Source organism: Lepidochelys olivacea (genome assembly GCF_965140295.1).
Source record: "Lepidochelys olivacea isolate rLepOli2 genome assembly, chromosome: 6".
Lineage (NCBI taxonomy): Eukaryota > Metazoa > Chordata > Testudines > Cheloniidae > Lepidochelys > Lepidochelys olivacea.
Genome location: NC_140416.1, coordinates 4,350,868 through 4,365,166, shown reverse-complemented (window position 1 = coordinate 4,365,166; position 14,299 = coordinate 4,350,868). Strand labels below are relative to the sequence as shown.

General features: G+C 45.9%; 1 pseudogene across 1 annotated transcript in view; it reads left to right on the top strand.

Moving 5' to 3' along the window:
* Positions 1-2,432: 2,432 nt before the first annotated feature.
* LOC311522640 (up-regulator of cell proliferation pseudogene) overlaps positions 2,433-14,299 on the top strand; it is a 28,312-nt pseudogene continuing 16,445 nt past the window's right edge. Inside the window, exons 1-2 of the transcript in view lie at positions 2,433-2,516; positions 3,519-3,672. The product of the transcript in view is annotated as an up-regulator of cell proliferation pseudogene (transcript). The remainder of the gene's footprint in view (positions 2,517-3,518; positions 3,673-14,299) is intronic.

The window sequence follows — 14,299 nt, the reverse complement described above, 5'->3', positions numbered from 1 at the left end:
TCGCCCCAGTGACCAGTCAGCTGGGCAAAGTTTTAAATGTAACAAGCCGGGACATGTCAAGCCCAACTGCCCCAAGAACCCCTGGAAATTATAGTTCATTGCACCAAAATCACACCAGAGGTTCTCAGGCCCAGATGCCTCCCAGACACCCTCAGAGTGGAGGGAAACTGTGAGTGTGGGCAGGAAGAAGGTCACAAAATGGAGGGACACCGGAGTATTGGCTATCCAGGCTTCCTTAGTGGACCCCAATTTAATTGACCCAGAGGTCCAAGTGACAATTCAACCCTTCAAGGCCAACTGTTTTGACTTGCCTACAGACAAGTTGTCTGTTCGCTACAAGGGCTTGTCAGGAACGTGGACTTTTGCAGTCTATGATAATTATCCCATCCCCATGCTGTTGAGGGAAGACTTGGCCAATCATGTGAAGCTAGCCAAGAAGTTGGGAATGGTCACCCGCAGACAGGCTAAGCAAACTGTCATACCTAGCTCTATTTCGGAGACTTCTACCAGGACGCACTCAAAGATATTGGAACCAGACCCCATACAAACGTCTGCAACAGCAGTAGTGAATCCAGTCACATAGCCAGTCCCGGAACTGTGGGATTCAGTAGTGAATCCAGTCACAGAGCCAGTCCCGGAACTGGAACAGCCCCATCGCTTGCATCGCTTCCAGAGGGACCAAGCCCAGGTCCACAATCCAATCAGGAATTGATGTCTCCAGCATCAAGGGAACAGTTCCAGACCGAACAGAAAGCAGATCAAAGCCTCCAGAGAGCTTGGACGGCAGCACGGAACAACCCACCGCCTCTCAGCTCTTCGAATCAATCCAGGTTTGTTGTAAAAAAAGGACTTTTATACAAGCAAACTCTTTCTGGTGGATACGAGGAAAACTGGCATCCTCAGAGACAGTTGGTAGTTCCAACTAAGTACCGGGTAATGCTATTAAGCTTAGCCCATGATCATCCTAGTGGCCATGCTGGGGTGAACAGAACCAAAAACCATTTGGGAAAGTCGTTCCACTGGGAGGGAATGGGCAAGAATGTTTCTACCTATGTCCGGTCTTGTGAGGTGTGCCACAGAGTGGGAAAACCCCAAGACCAGGGCAAAGCCCCTCTCCAGCCACTCCCCATCATTGAGGTTCCATTTCAGCAAGTAGCTATAAATATTCTGGCTCCTTTTCCAAAAAAGACAGCCAGAGGAAAGCAGTACATACTGACTTTCATGGATTTTGCCACCCGATGGCCAGAAGCAGTAGCTGTAAGCAACACCAGGGCTAAAAGTGTGTGCCAGGCACTAGCAGACATTTTTGCCAGTGTAAGTTGGCCCTCCGACATCCTTACAGATGCAGGAACTAATTTCCTGGCAGGAACTATGGAATGCCTTTGGGAAGCTCATGGGGTGAACCACTTGGTTGCCACTCCTTACCACCATCAAACAAATGGCCTGGTGGAGAAGTTTAATGAAACTTTGGGGGCCATAATATGTAAATTTGTAAATAAGCACTCCAATAATTGGGACCTAGTGTTGCAGCAGTTGCTTTTTGACTACAAAGCTGTACCACATCCCAGTTTAGGGTTTTCACCATTTGAACTTGTATATGGCCACGAGGTTAAGGGGCCATTACAGTTGGTAAAGCAGCAATGGGAGGGGTTTACACCTTCTCCAGGAACTAACATTCTGAACTTTGTAACTAACCTGCAAAACACGTGCCAAACCTCTTTAGCCCTTGCCAAAGAAAACCTACAGGATGCTCAAAAAGAGCCAAAAGCCTGGTATGATAAACATGCCAGAAAGCATTCCTTCAGTGTAGGGGACCAGGTCATGGTCTTGAAGGCACTCTAGGCCCACAGAATAAAAGCGTTGTGGGAAGGGCCATTAATGGTCCAAGAGCTCCTGGGAGCTGTTAATTTTCTCATAGCATTCCCCACCTCCAACCGAAAGACTAAGGTGTACCATATTAATTCTCTAAAGCCCTTTTATTCCAAAGAATTAAAGATTTGTCAGTTTACCGCCCAGGGAGGAGATAACGCTGAGTGGCCTAAAGGTGTCTACTACAAAGGAAAAAGTGCTGGTGGTGTGGAAAAGGTAAACCTCTCCATGACCCTTGGGTATATGCAGCGACAGCAAATCAAGGAGCTGTGCACTAGCTACACGCCGACGTTCTCAGCCACCCAGGACTGACTGAACGGGCATACAACTCCATTGACATAGGTAATGCTCACCCAATTAGAGCCCGACCTTACCGGGTGTCTCCTCAAGCTAAAACTGCTATAGAATGGAAGATCCAGGATATGCTACAAATGGGTGTAATTTGCCCCTCTGGCAGTGCATGGGCATCTCCAGTGGTTCTAGTTCCCAACCCAAATGGGGAAATACGTTTTTGCATGGACTACCATAAGCTGAATGCTGTAACGCTCCCAAACAACTATCCAATGCCACGAACAAATAAACTAGTGAAGAAACTGGGACGGGCCCAGTTCATCCCTATCTTGGACTTAACCCAGGGGTACTGGCAGGTACCGCTAAATAAATCCGCCAAGAAAATGTCCGCCTTCATCACACATGTCGGGCTGTATGAATTTAATGTGCTCTCTTTCAGGCTGCAGAATGCACCCGCCACCTTCCAAAAACTTGTAGATGGTCTCCTAGCGGAATCGGAAAAATGTGCAGTCACAGACCTTGATGATGTGGCCATATTTTTGGAATCCTGGGCAAAACACCTGGAACACCTACAAAAAGTCTTCAAGAGCATAAGGGAAGCAAAACTAACTGTTAAGACTAAAAAGTGTCAAATAGGCCTAAACAGAGTAGCTTACCTTGAACATCAGGAGGGTCAAGAAACTATCAACCCCCTACAGGCCAAAGTGAATGCTGTCCAAAAGTGGCCTGTCCCAAAGTAAAAAAAAACAAAACTGGTCCAATCCTTCTTAGGTTTGGCCAGATATTACAGGCCATTTGTTGCGCAATACAGCCAAATCGCCAATTTCAAGTTAGACCTAAAACTTACAAAGTAAAATTTCAAACCCTTAAAAAAGGCCTGAACTAATGTGGCTTATGTAAACCAAATAACAAATCTGTTTCATAAATGGCTCAACAAACGGGCTGTTACTAACTTTGAAGGAAATGTATATTCCTGTTTTTGTGTCTTTTTGTAACTTAAGGTTTTGCCTCAAGAAATTCTCTGTTTTAAATCTAATTACCTTGTAAGGTAATTACCATCCTAACTATATATTGGTGATTCTTTTCTCTTTTCTTTAATTAAAATTCGTCTTTTAAACACCTAATTAATTTTTCATTGTTCTTAAAATCCAAGACTGTTCAAGGACAAGGCAAAGTTTATACCTTGGGAAAGTTTTTTTAACCTAAGCTGGTAAAAATAAGCTTAGGGGTCTTTCATGCAGGTCCCTACCTCTGTACCGTAAAGTTCAGAGTAGGGAAGAAACCTTGACAGGGTGTTACTAGTCCCCCGCTGCCCCTGTCCTCCCCCCTGTCCCGTGGGTCTCCCCTCACCTGCACAGAGGGAGACTTCAGCCTCAGGGCTCTCAGACCCCACGGAGGGGCTGCTGGCCCCTCGGGAGAAGGAGGAGCTGCTGGTCCCCGTGCCAGAGTCGCCCAGCTCCTGCTCTGGGCTGGCTGGGGGCTCCTCGGTGGCCAGGCTGGTGGATGGCTCCGGTTGGGCACTGGGTTGCGGCTCCTGGCTCCTCCGCTTCCTGTGAAGGAAGCTGCAGAGCCACCTTCCCAGGCTCCCACCCTTTCTTGGATCCCTCCTACATAGCATCACCCTGGGCCACCTCCATTTGGGACCAGAAGGGGCCTCAGGGCATGCTAAGGGAGCTGGTGTCTTCCTCCTCCTCCAGAAAGCCAGGGAGCTCCTCCTCCTCGCCTGGCCACTGGCCTCTTCCCCGCCCGCGGGGACAGAGGGGCTGCTCTCCTCCTGGGAAAGCCGGCCGCTGCTCCCTACCGGCTCCGGAGCCACCAGCCCGGCCTTCCTCCTCAGCATCCGCCTCAGCCGCTGCATCCTGGGAATGAGTGGGGAGCAGCCATGAGTCTGGGTTCAAGGCAGCCTCTCATTAATGTGCCTGCCTGTTCCTCCATCCACCTCCCCTCCGCTGAGGCAATTTCTCCTCACCACACACCCCACCCCAGAGCATGGGGGCTGCCGTCCACACCCACTGGCAGCAGCTCACAGCACAGGCTGCTCCCAATGTTCCCCCATGGGGAACAATCTCCTGCAAGGGAAGGGCTGGGAGCCCTCTTGCTGGCCCATTCCCACCAGACTGGGGATGGCTCTGGAGAACTCCACTCACTTGCTCTAGATGGGAAAGCGCTGGGTGGCAGATACTCACCGAGGCCTAGTCTCTTGCCCTCCTCCTTGATCTCCTGCACCCAGGTGGGCTGGAAAGGGTGCTGCCCAATGCCCTGCCAGCAGAGCAGGGAGTAGAAGCCTGCAGATCGAAAGTGGCTGTGAAAACAAGATGACGTTTTATTGTCAGGGGATGGATAAACTCAGCCTAGCAACCGGGGGTTTACAACATTGACCTATGGCCAGCAGCACACCTCCCATCTCCAGGTCTCCTCGTACCTCAAGCACATTCCTGAAGCGTGATGACCCAAGGGCTGTAGGGGAGTGTCCCCAGCCCCAGTGAGGGAAACAGAGGCCTGGGCAGGAGAAGCCACTGCCTCAGGGTCGTTGAGGGAGTCAGGGATAGAGCCGGGGATGGAGCCTTTGTCCAGGCTCCCGCACTAACCACTAGAGGAACAGTCCCTTCCAGAGCTGGGAAGTGCCAGCGGGACTCGATTCCCAGTCTCCCTGGCTCTGAGTGTGACTTGTTGTTGTGACTGAGGCAGGGGGGTGGGAATCTGGACTCCTGGCTTTCACTGGTGATTTTCTTCTATTCCCAGTCTCCCTGGCCCTGAGTGTGACCTATGGAGGTGGTGGAATCTTCATCCTTAGAGATTTGTAAGGCCCAGCTTGACCAAAAAAATCATCTATTTTAAATTAAGGGCAAAATTTATGAAAATCTCTTCAATAATTTAAAGAGAAGAGGAAAAAATAACATGAAATCGAACATGTTCACTGCCAAGTTTTTGAGAGAGTCACACCACTGACATGATAGCTAAAGCCCTGGAAGCAAAGTTAGCTGAAATGCTAAGCCAGCTTTGGACAGCAATAGCTTCCTTGGAAGGTGCAGAAACTATTGTCTTCTTTTCAGTTTATTCAAAGAGTTCAGTCCAATGACTCGTTCGTTGAAATTCAAGAAAGCCATTGAGAGTTCACAAAACAGGCAAACTTCTTCTCCTCCCTCAATCTATGGATAAAAACTAGGTGTGAGGGGATGGATATACTAGTTCATAAATCTAGAAACACGTGAAAACCAGAACGTATCATTTTAGTTCACTAACCACACTTCAAATTTCCTTTGTTTAAGAAATCAGTTTTAAATGCAAAACATTTTCATACAATGTTTTTCTTATACTTCTCTTTCTAGCTCCAGCATGACCGTGGTTTGTGACCAAAGAGAGGTCACTTCTTTTCTCTTTCCCTCTCTATCATGGAGATGGAGAAAATTCTCTAAGTCCTAGCAGGCAAGAGATTTGAGCACGTCAGGCGTGTGAGAGCCCTTGTGCTCTAAAGGACAATGGGTGATTGTTGTTTGGGGCAAGAACCCCAACAGATTTGATACTTGTCCCCCATCCAAAGCCAATAACACATCTCTGTATTTTCAATCATGAGTTAGACATTCTCAGCACTCCTTTATCTCCCGCAGCCCTCAGGTGTTCCTTGGATTATGGAGGCTTGGTTGCAAAGAGGACTGGAATTTTTTTACTGGCTTCCTGGGTGTCCCTAGCCAATGAGGGTCTCAGTCTGGCCTCCGAGGCCCACACCCCCCAGACACTGAAGATCAGGATGGATAGATTTCAATTCACATTTTTTGTCTTTGTATTTTTGAATTATTTTCCTAATGAAAGATTGATTCTCATGAAATTCACAGAGCTGGCAGATGACAGAATAAGGAGCAATGATCTCAAGTTGCAGTGTGGAAGGCTTGGATATTAGGAAAAACTTTTTCACTGGGAGGGTGGGGATGCCTTTGAATCTGCTAGGATAGGGTCCCCCATCTTCTACTTAGAGCCTATATTTTTTCTTACCTTCTACACAGATGACGATTTCTTTCCACACAATCAATGCAGTCATAAAAATAATCCCGAGAATCTCCTCCACACCAGCCGTCTCTTGGTCCCCACTGAGAGACCGCGAGATGGAGGCTTGCTGCAGCAAGGCTACAGGGGTCTCCGAGGTTCCCCCTGCCCCGCACCCCTGTCCTGCCGGGCTGTTGTCAAGGGAGCTCTGTGGGGTCACACCCGCCTCATCATCTTTGCCCAATAGGCTGAGTTCCTGCCAAAGGCCTTTGTGAAGTCACTGCCACACTCACCTTTCCCTTGCAGGCCTGATGTCTGCCGCTGGCCAGCCCGGTTGGATGTTTCAGCTGCACCCTGGATCACCCCACTTGCTCATTATTGATTCTGGGGAGCGAGCAGGCCACCCAGTAAAACAGCAGAGTCTATGCCTCACCCCACACTGAGTTTTTCATAGAGGCATCGGTTGTGAAACTATTTGATCTCCTAATCCGGCCTCTATTTCACTGGCTATGACATTTCACATGCTTACCACCATATTAAGCCCAATTGCTTGTAATTCACAAAAAGGTGCCATGGCACCTTCCAGAATGATAACCAGTTGTGATGGGAGGATACCAGGAAACAGAGAATCCACCCCTTCCCCAGGCCCTACGCTACCAGCACTCCCAGCTATCTTCGAGACACCACCGACATTCTGGGGAAACTACAATCCATCGGTGATCTTCCAGAAAAGGCCATCCTGGCCACCATGGATGTAGAAGCCCTCTACACCAACATTCCACACAAAGATGGACTACAAGCCATCAGGAACAGTATCACCAATAATGTCATGGCAAACCTGGTGGCTGAACTTTGTGACTTTGTCCTCACCTATAACTATTTCACATTTGGGACAATGTATACCTTCAAATCAGCGGCACTGCCATGGGTATCCGCATGGCCCGACAGTATGCCAACATTTTTTATGGCTGACTTAGAACAACGCTTCCTCAGCTCTCGTCCCCTAATGCCCCTACTCTACTTGCGCTACACTAATGACATCTTCATCATCTGGACCCATGGAAAAGAAGCCCTTTAGGAATTCCACCATGATTTCAACAATTTCCATCCCACCATCAACCTCAGCCTGGACCAGTCCGCACAAGAGATCTACTTCCTGGACACTATGGTGCTAAGAAGGGATGGTCACATAAACACCACCCTATACCGGAAACCTACTGACCGCCATGCTTACCTACATGCCTCCAGCTTTCATCCAGACCACACCACACAATCCATTGTCTACAGCCAAGCTCTATGATACAACTGCATTTGCTCCAACCCCTCACACAAAGGCAAACACCTACAAGATCTCTATCAAGCATTCTTACAACTACAGTACCCACCTGCTGAAGTGAAGAAACAGATTGACAGAGCCAGAAGAGTACCCAGAATTCACCTACTACAGGACAGGCCCAACAAAGAAAATAACAGAACGCCACTAGGCATCACCTTCAGCCCCCAACTAAAACCTCTCCAACGCATCATCAAGGATCTACAACCTATCTTTAAGAATGACCCATCACTCTCACAGATCTTGGGAGACAGGCCAGTCCTTGCTTACAGACAGGCCCACAACCTGAAGCAAATACTCACCAGCAACTACACACCACACCACAGAACCACTAACCCAGGAACCTATCCTTGCAACAAAGCCCGTTGCCAACTGTGTCCACATATCTATCCAGGGGACACCATCATAGGGCCTAATCACATCAGCCACATTATCAGAGGCTCGTTCGCTTGCACATCTACCAAGGTGATATATGCCATCATGTGCCAGCAATGCCCCTCTGCCATGTACATTGGCCAAACTGGACAGTCTCTATGTAAAAGAATAAATGGACACAAATCAGATGTCAAGAATTATAACATTCAAAAACTGGTTGAAGAACACTTCCATCTCTTTGGTCACTCGATTACAGACCTAAAAGTGGCAAGTCTTCAACAAAAAAACTTCAAAAACAGACTCCAGTGAGAGACTGCTGAATTGGAATTAATTTGCAAACTGGATACAATTAATTTAGGCTTGAATATAGCCTGGGAGTGGATGGGTCATTCCACAAAGTAAAACTATTTCCCCATGTTTATCCCCCCGCCACCACCCGCTGTTCCTCAGACGGTCTTGTCAACCGCTGGAAATGGCCCGCCTTGATTATCACTACAAAAGGTTTTTTATTTTTTGTTTTTTTCCCTCTCTCCTGCTGGTAATAGCTCACCTTACCTGATCACTCTCATTACAGTGTGTATGCTAACACCCATTGTTTCATGTTCTCTGTGTATATGAAATCTCCCCACTGTATTTTCCACTGCATGCATCTGATGAAGTGAGCTGTAGTTCACAAATGCTTATGCTCAAATAAATGTGTTAGTCTCTAAGGTGCCACAAGTCCTCCTTTTCTGTTTGTTCCAGTGGTTAGTCTCCCTCACTGTCAAAAATGTGTGCCTTACTTCTCATCTGAATTTCTCTGGCTTCAACTGACAGCTGTTGGTTCTCGTTTTGCCTTTCTTGGCAAGATCAAATTAGCCCTGCCCCATGAAATCCGATCTCTCTGTCCTGCTGGGATCCCTCCAGCCAGGAGAACCCAGTAGGGGCCTCCTAGCTGTTTGTCTGCTGGGCTGGGGATGTCAGGTGCACCAGAGGCATGCAGAAGTGAGTGCACTGCATCAGCCCAGCGTTGGGCTCAGGGGTTTGGCCTTGGCGACTTCTGCTCCAGCCACGTCTCTGGGTGTCTGGGCTAGGGGCTTCTGACCCCCGTGGCTGCAGCCAAGGCTGGGGTGCTGAGCTCAGGACTTTCATGCCCCTCCCCACTGCCCTGAGCACTCTGGGTGTCTGCCCGGCATCTGCAGCTGGGGCTCAGGGCATCCCTTGCAGTTCCTTCTGGGGCTCAGGGGTCCATTTTTCTGGATGCCCCCAAATTGGTCCTTGCATTAATTTGCCAGGGGACTAGTAGGTAGGAGCCCCCAGCTGAGGTGCTCTCAGCAGCAGGGACCCCTCCGCACATCTTAGAACCTCCTCTCACTTCAGAAACATTCTTGGCTGCTGCCCTCAGAGCCCAGGTCTGAAGGCAGCACAGAAGTGAGCGTGGCAATGCTGTAACCCCCCTACAACAACCTCTGAACTCCCCCACGATCCCATTTTGGTTGGGACTCCCAGCAAACGAAATATCATTGAGATGGACATGTTCCAACGAGACAATTCAGTTAAGAGTAGGATACCAGAGGAGGAAAAGTCACTTTTGTCGTGCCAATGAGGGTGGCCCATTTCAAACAGTTGACCAGAAGGTGTCAGTAAGAGTAGGGGGAAATTAGTATGGGGGAAGTTAGGACTTTTGGCTGCAGAATTCTATTTCATTTTTTTATGAGATTGTGTCTTTTAGGTTTTCTGGCACACAAGCAGAGAAGTTAGAGAAAAACATAAATGATTCTTGCTGGAAGTTTGCAATGTCTCGCTAATTTGTTTCTTAAGACCAGAACAAAAACACACAAGAACCCCAAAATCAGAAGGAGAGAATGTAAGCTTCTGCCTATAACAGAGAGGCACAATTCACTGGGTACCTGCTGACTGACTGCTGCTACACCCCCACTGAGCTGCTTAGCATGCAAGTAGGTCCAGGAACCGTGCCCAAAATTTAAAGTCGCAGTATTCAATTTTAACACAACCACAAATACATCAGAGCATCCAAATTTTCTGTTTTACAAGGTCTCTCCTTGTTTTGGAACACTGGTTTCTAAACGTGCCATCGGGAATTTGAATCAAATTTCAGGTACTAATGAGCATGTGTGTGGAACAATCACTAATGTGCATTCGGTGTTATGTTGTAGGTTTCTTTAGGAAATCTGGGGAAACGGGAGCACTGGGAAAGCCTATTTCCCCCCCCCCCCCCCACAGTGCACATTTGCTGCCCACGGGTGCTGCCTGAGCAGTAGCATTGTGACATCAGAGATAATCCACCACTCAGCACTCCCTGCCTCCAGCTCCTTGTCACACCTGGGGAGAATGACTAGCCCCTGGCTGCATTGGCAATAGCTACCTTTGACAACTGATTGCCCCCTTCTTATCAGAACATCATCACAGATAGGAAGTTTATAATGAAACAGGACCAGATTTGGATAAGCAGGACAGTCTCCTGCTGGGCTCATTTGGGTTTGTACTGTGGTACTGTACAGTGTTTCTTTTCAAAGAGCAATTGTTTGCTACTTTCCTTAGTAAAGGCTCAGTGAAAATAAGATGCAAAATTCCTGCTCTTTTACTTGGATATTGTTTATCTGCTTCTTACAAATTGAGGATTAGAGCTAAGAACTTCAACTGATACTGAAGTTGCATAAAATGAGTTTTATTTTAATACAGTTTAATTTAATTTCTTTCTATACTCTGATCAACACAGCACTGAGTGGTGAAAAGGGACCTTCACAAAGATAAGAATGGCAATAAAATATATACTGAAAACAATAGATGAGTAAGAGCTTCATTGTTTAAACAGCACATATATAGTAGATGTTCTTTCTATTCAAAAACGAAGGAAATTAAGAAACCAAAACCCCTTCATTTAACGCTTCTTAGGTTAGCTTTCATCAATAAATTAAACCATCAAATAATTAGGAAATACAAAGTCAAGGATTTAAAAAGGATTAAAAGGTTAAGAAGTTTAGCATTCTCAGGTTAGCAAATGTCCAAATAAGTGTTGCCGTGGCACCCTTAATTCAGTCCTCTTGTGCCTTTGCCCAATGATGCAGACGTTAATTACATGATCCCATGTTATTTTTTTCCCTCTTGACCCCTGCCTTATTCAGTGCACAGAATTCTTTGCTCTGTGGCTGTGTTTTGAAGGAGTCTGTTGTCTGCAGGATCCCTGCCTCATTTATTGCAGAGTTAATGTTTCATGGGCAATGCTCATTCTGGTATTTCCTAACTTGAGAGTACTTGACTTCGTAGCCTTGGTCCTAATTTTTATGGCTTACTTTACTGAGGAGACCAACCTTTATGACAAAGGTGGGTTTTGTTTTGGTTTTGGTTTGTTTTTTGGTGATGTATCCATTATTTATCTGTTCAGTACCAGTCGTGTGTGCTTTACAAAACAGAAAGAGTAAGGACACTCCCTAAAACTGTTACGAATTATACCTGATAGGATACGCACACAAATGCTGCGAATTACACCTGGTAGGACATGCACACAAATGCTGCGAATTATACCTGGTAGGACACGCACACAAATGCTGCGAATTACACCTGGTAGGACACGCACACAAAAGCTGTTACGAATTATATCTGATAGGTCACGCACAGTTCGAATCTAGGCTGAGGCACATAAACAAAGTCCACAACTGCAGAGTTCCCACAAAACACCAAGTTTATTACGCTCGAGCGTGGTGACCCCCTGCTAGCCAGGAGGGGACCCCGAATACAGATTATACAAAAGGTTATATACTTTTTAGCAAAGCATATTGCCCTCGTGTATCAGAAACCTTAGCCAATAAACAAACCCTTTTCTTATCTACCACCTATCCCTGCTTGGTGCATTCCTCGTGCTAAACCAGTATGTTAATTACACAGCATGGTCCGAAGGCCATGCATCAGGAACTTTTATTATCAGGATGGGAGGCCTCACATCACAGGCCAGGAGATACGGAGTTAGAGACTGACAAAAATCAGATACTGGGAGTCAAGGCAGGCTGGAGACAAGGAGGAGGATTTTCACAGGGATGCAGTGTCTAAGGAACACTCCTCCTGGTGCATGATGGGCTTGCTTTTAGACAATGGTGGGCCCCAAACCAAAATGGAGTCACATGTGCTAACTTTTCCTTAACAATACAAAGACCTTATGATCTATGGAAGACGGACACATACAACGAAAGCAGGATATGTAAGGACTACTAATTTCTTTCTTTCTTTCTTTCGATGAATAGTTGTCACAAATATAAAGGGAAGGGTAAACCCCTTTAAAATCCCTCCTGGCCAGAGGAATAATCCTCTCACCTGTAAAGGGTGAAGAAGCTAAAGGTAACCTCGCTGGCACCAGACCAAAATGACCAATGAGGAGACAAGATACTTTCAAAACCTGGGAGGAGGGAGAAAAACAAAGGGTCTGTGTCTGTCTGTATGCTGCTTTTGCCGGGGACACAACAGGAATGGAGTCATAGAACTTTTAGTAAGTAATCTAGCTAGGTATGTGTTAGATTATGATTTCTTGAAATGGCTGAGAAAAGAGCTGTGCTGAATAGAATGACTATTCCTGTCTGTGTGTCTTTTTTGTAACTTAAGGTTTTGCCTAGAGGGATTCTCTATGTTTTGAATTTAATTACCCTGCAAGGTTTCTACCATCCTGAGTTTACAGAGGTGATTCCTTTACTTCTATTAAAAGTCTTCTTGTAAGGAAACTGAATGCTTTTTCATTGTTCTGAGATCCAAGGCTTTGGGTCTGTGGTCACCTATGCACATTGGTGAGGATTTTTACCAAACCTTCCCCAGGAAGTGGTGTGCAAGGGTTGGGAGGATTTTGGGGGGAAAAGACGTGTCCAAACTACGTTTTCCCAGGAAACCCAGATAAAGTTTGGTGGTGGCAGTGGAAATCCAAGGGTAAAATAATTTTGTACCTTGGGGAAGTTTTAACCTAAGCTGGTAAAAGTAAGCTTAGGAGGTTTTCATGCAGGTCCCCACATCTGTACTCTAGAGTTCAGAGTGGGGAAGGAACCTTGACACCTCCCCAAATATGATATAAACTAGCATATAAATAAAATATTAAAAGGTATTTTTAAGATATAGTTAAAGGACTATCATCAATGAATAAACCTCCTTTCATAGTACCCTTGTAATTGTTTCCTTACTCACTAGTGTTTTCCAGGAGTGGCTTTTGAGTTTCAAAAAAAAAAAAAAAGTTTGATTATATCCAAACCAAACTTTCCAGTTGGAACATTTCAATCAAAAGAATAGACCTGGTCTTTTGTAAAAGGTACGAATGGGGTAAGTCTATCATTGCCTGTCATGATCTTCATCCAGTATAATTCTGAGCTATCAGTAATTGTATATATGTTTGAGAAAGAAATGTGTCCATATTAGAAAGAAAAAGTTTTTGGCTGAAAGCTAAAGTACTTACTGCACTATCTTGTCTTATGTTTAGATTGTCAGCTGTTTGGGGCAGGGACTATCTTTCTGTTCTGATTCCAACAATAGAGGTCTTAGATATTGTGTGTGGCGGGAAGAGGGAATCATGAGAATCTTTTATAGTGAGGCAATCTAAATATAGGGTTTGTTACTAGCTCCCTCTATAACTTGTCTCACAATTATCATCACTACGTGTACACACAGATTACATTAATGTATTATGAAGGTTACAATTTTTAATAAAGTCGAGAAATGCTCAAGTTAAGATTCTCATATTAACCTTAACTTCTCATATTAACCTTAACTTCCACGGCACATTCTGTGTCCAGGTACTGGAGGGAGGGGTAGCCTTGACGGGGCCCAATTTTATCCCCTCACCTTAGTGCAGCAGTCCCTTAATTGGCTGTTTGTTCCAACCCTCCCTCCCAGTCTCTTCACCACAGTATCACGCCTGCCTCCTACCTGCCTCTCCCATACCCTGTGCCCTTTTCTTTACATTTAATTGATCCCCTCCTAAATACCCCCTCAAAAAATATATCTTGGAACTAAGATGTCTGCTGCCATTACACTGTTCACTCTGCTGGCATGTCCGGGCTAGTTAAATTACAAGCTCTTCAGGGCAGGGACTGTCTGCTAGCACAATGGGGCTTCTTCCGGTTAGACGTTAGGCCAGGGATAGTCAATTATTTTTTTGTCACGGTCCAAATTTGTTGGTCAAGGTATAGTCAAGGTCCAGACTCCAGAGGAAATAATAATAAAAAAATTATAAGAAGAAGAAAATAAAAAGATTTGGGGTTCCATTCAAAAGCATCTGGCAGTCTGGATTTGGCCTGCGGTCTGCCTATTGATTACCCCTGCCTTAGGCCCTTCTTACTGATGTAATAAACATGATTAATAATATTAAATAGTAACACTGATCATATGGGTTTAGATTCCGTGCTGCCCTTTATTTGCAGTCCATGAAGAGGAGGACAAGATGGCTTTAAACCACCTTTACAAACTCCTGATTGTGGGCTA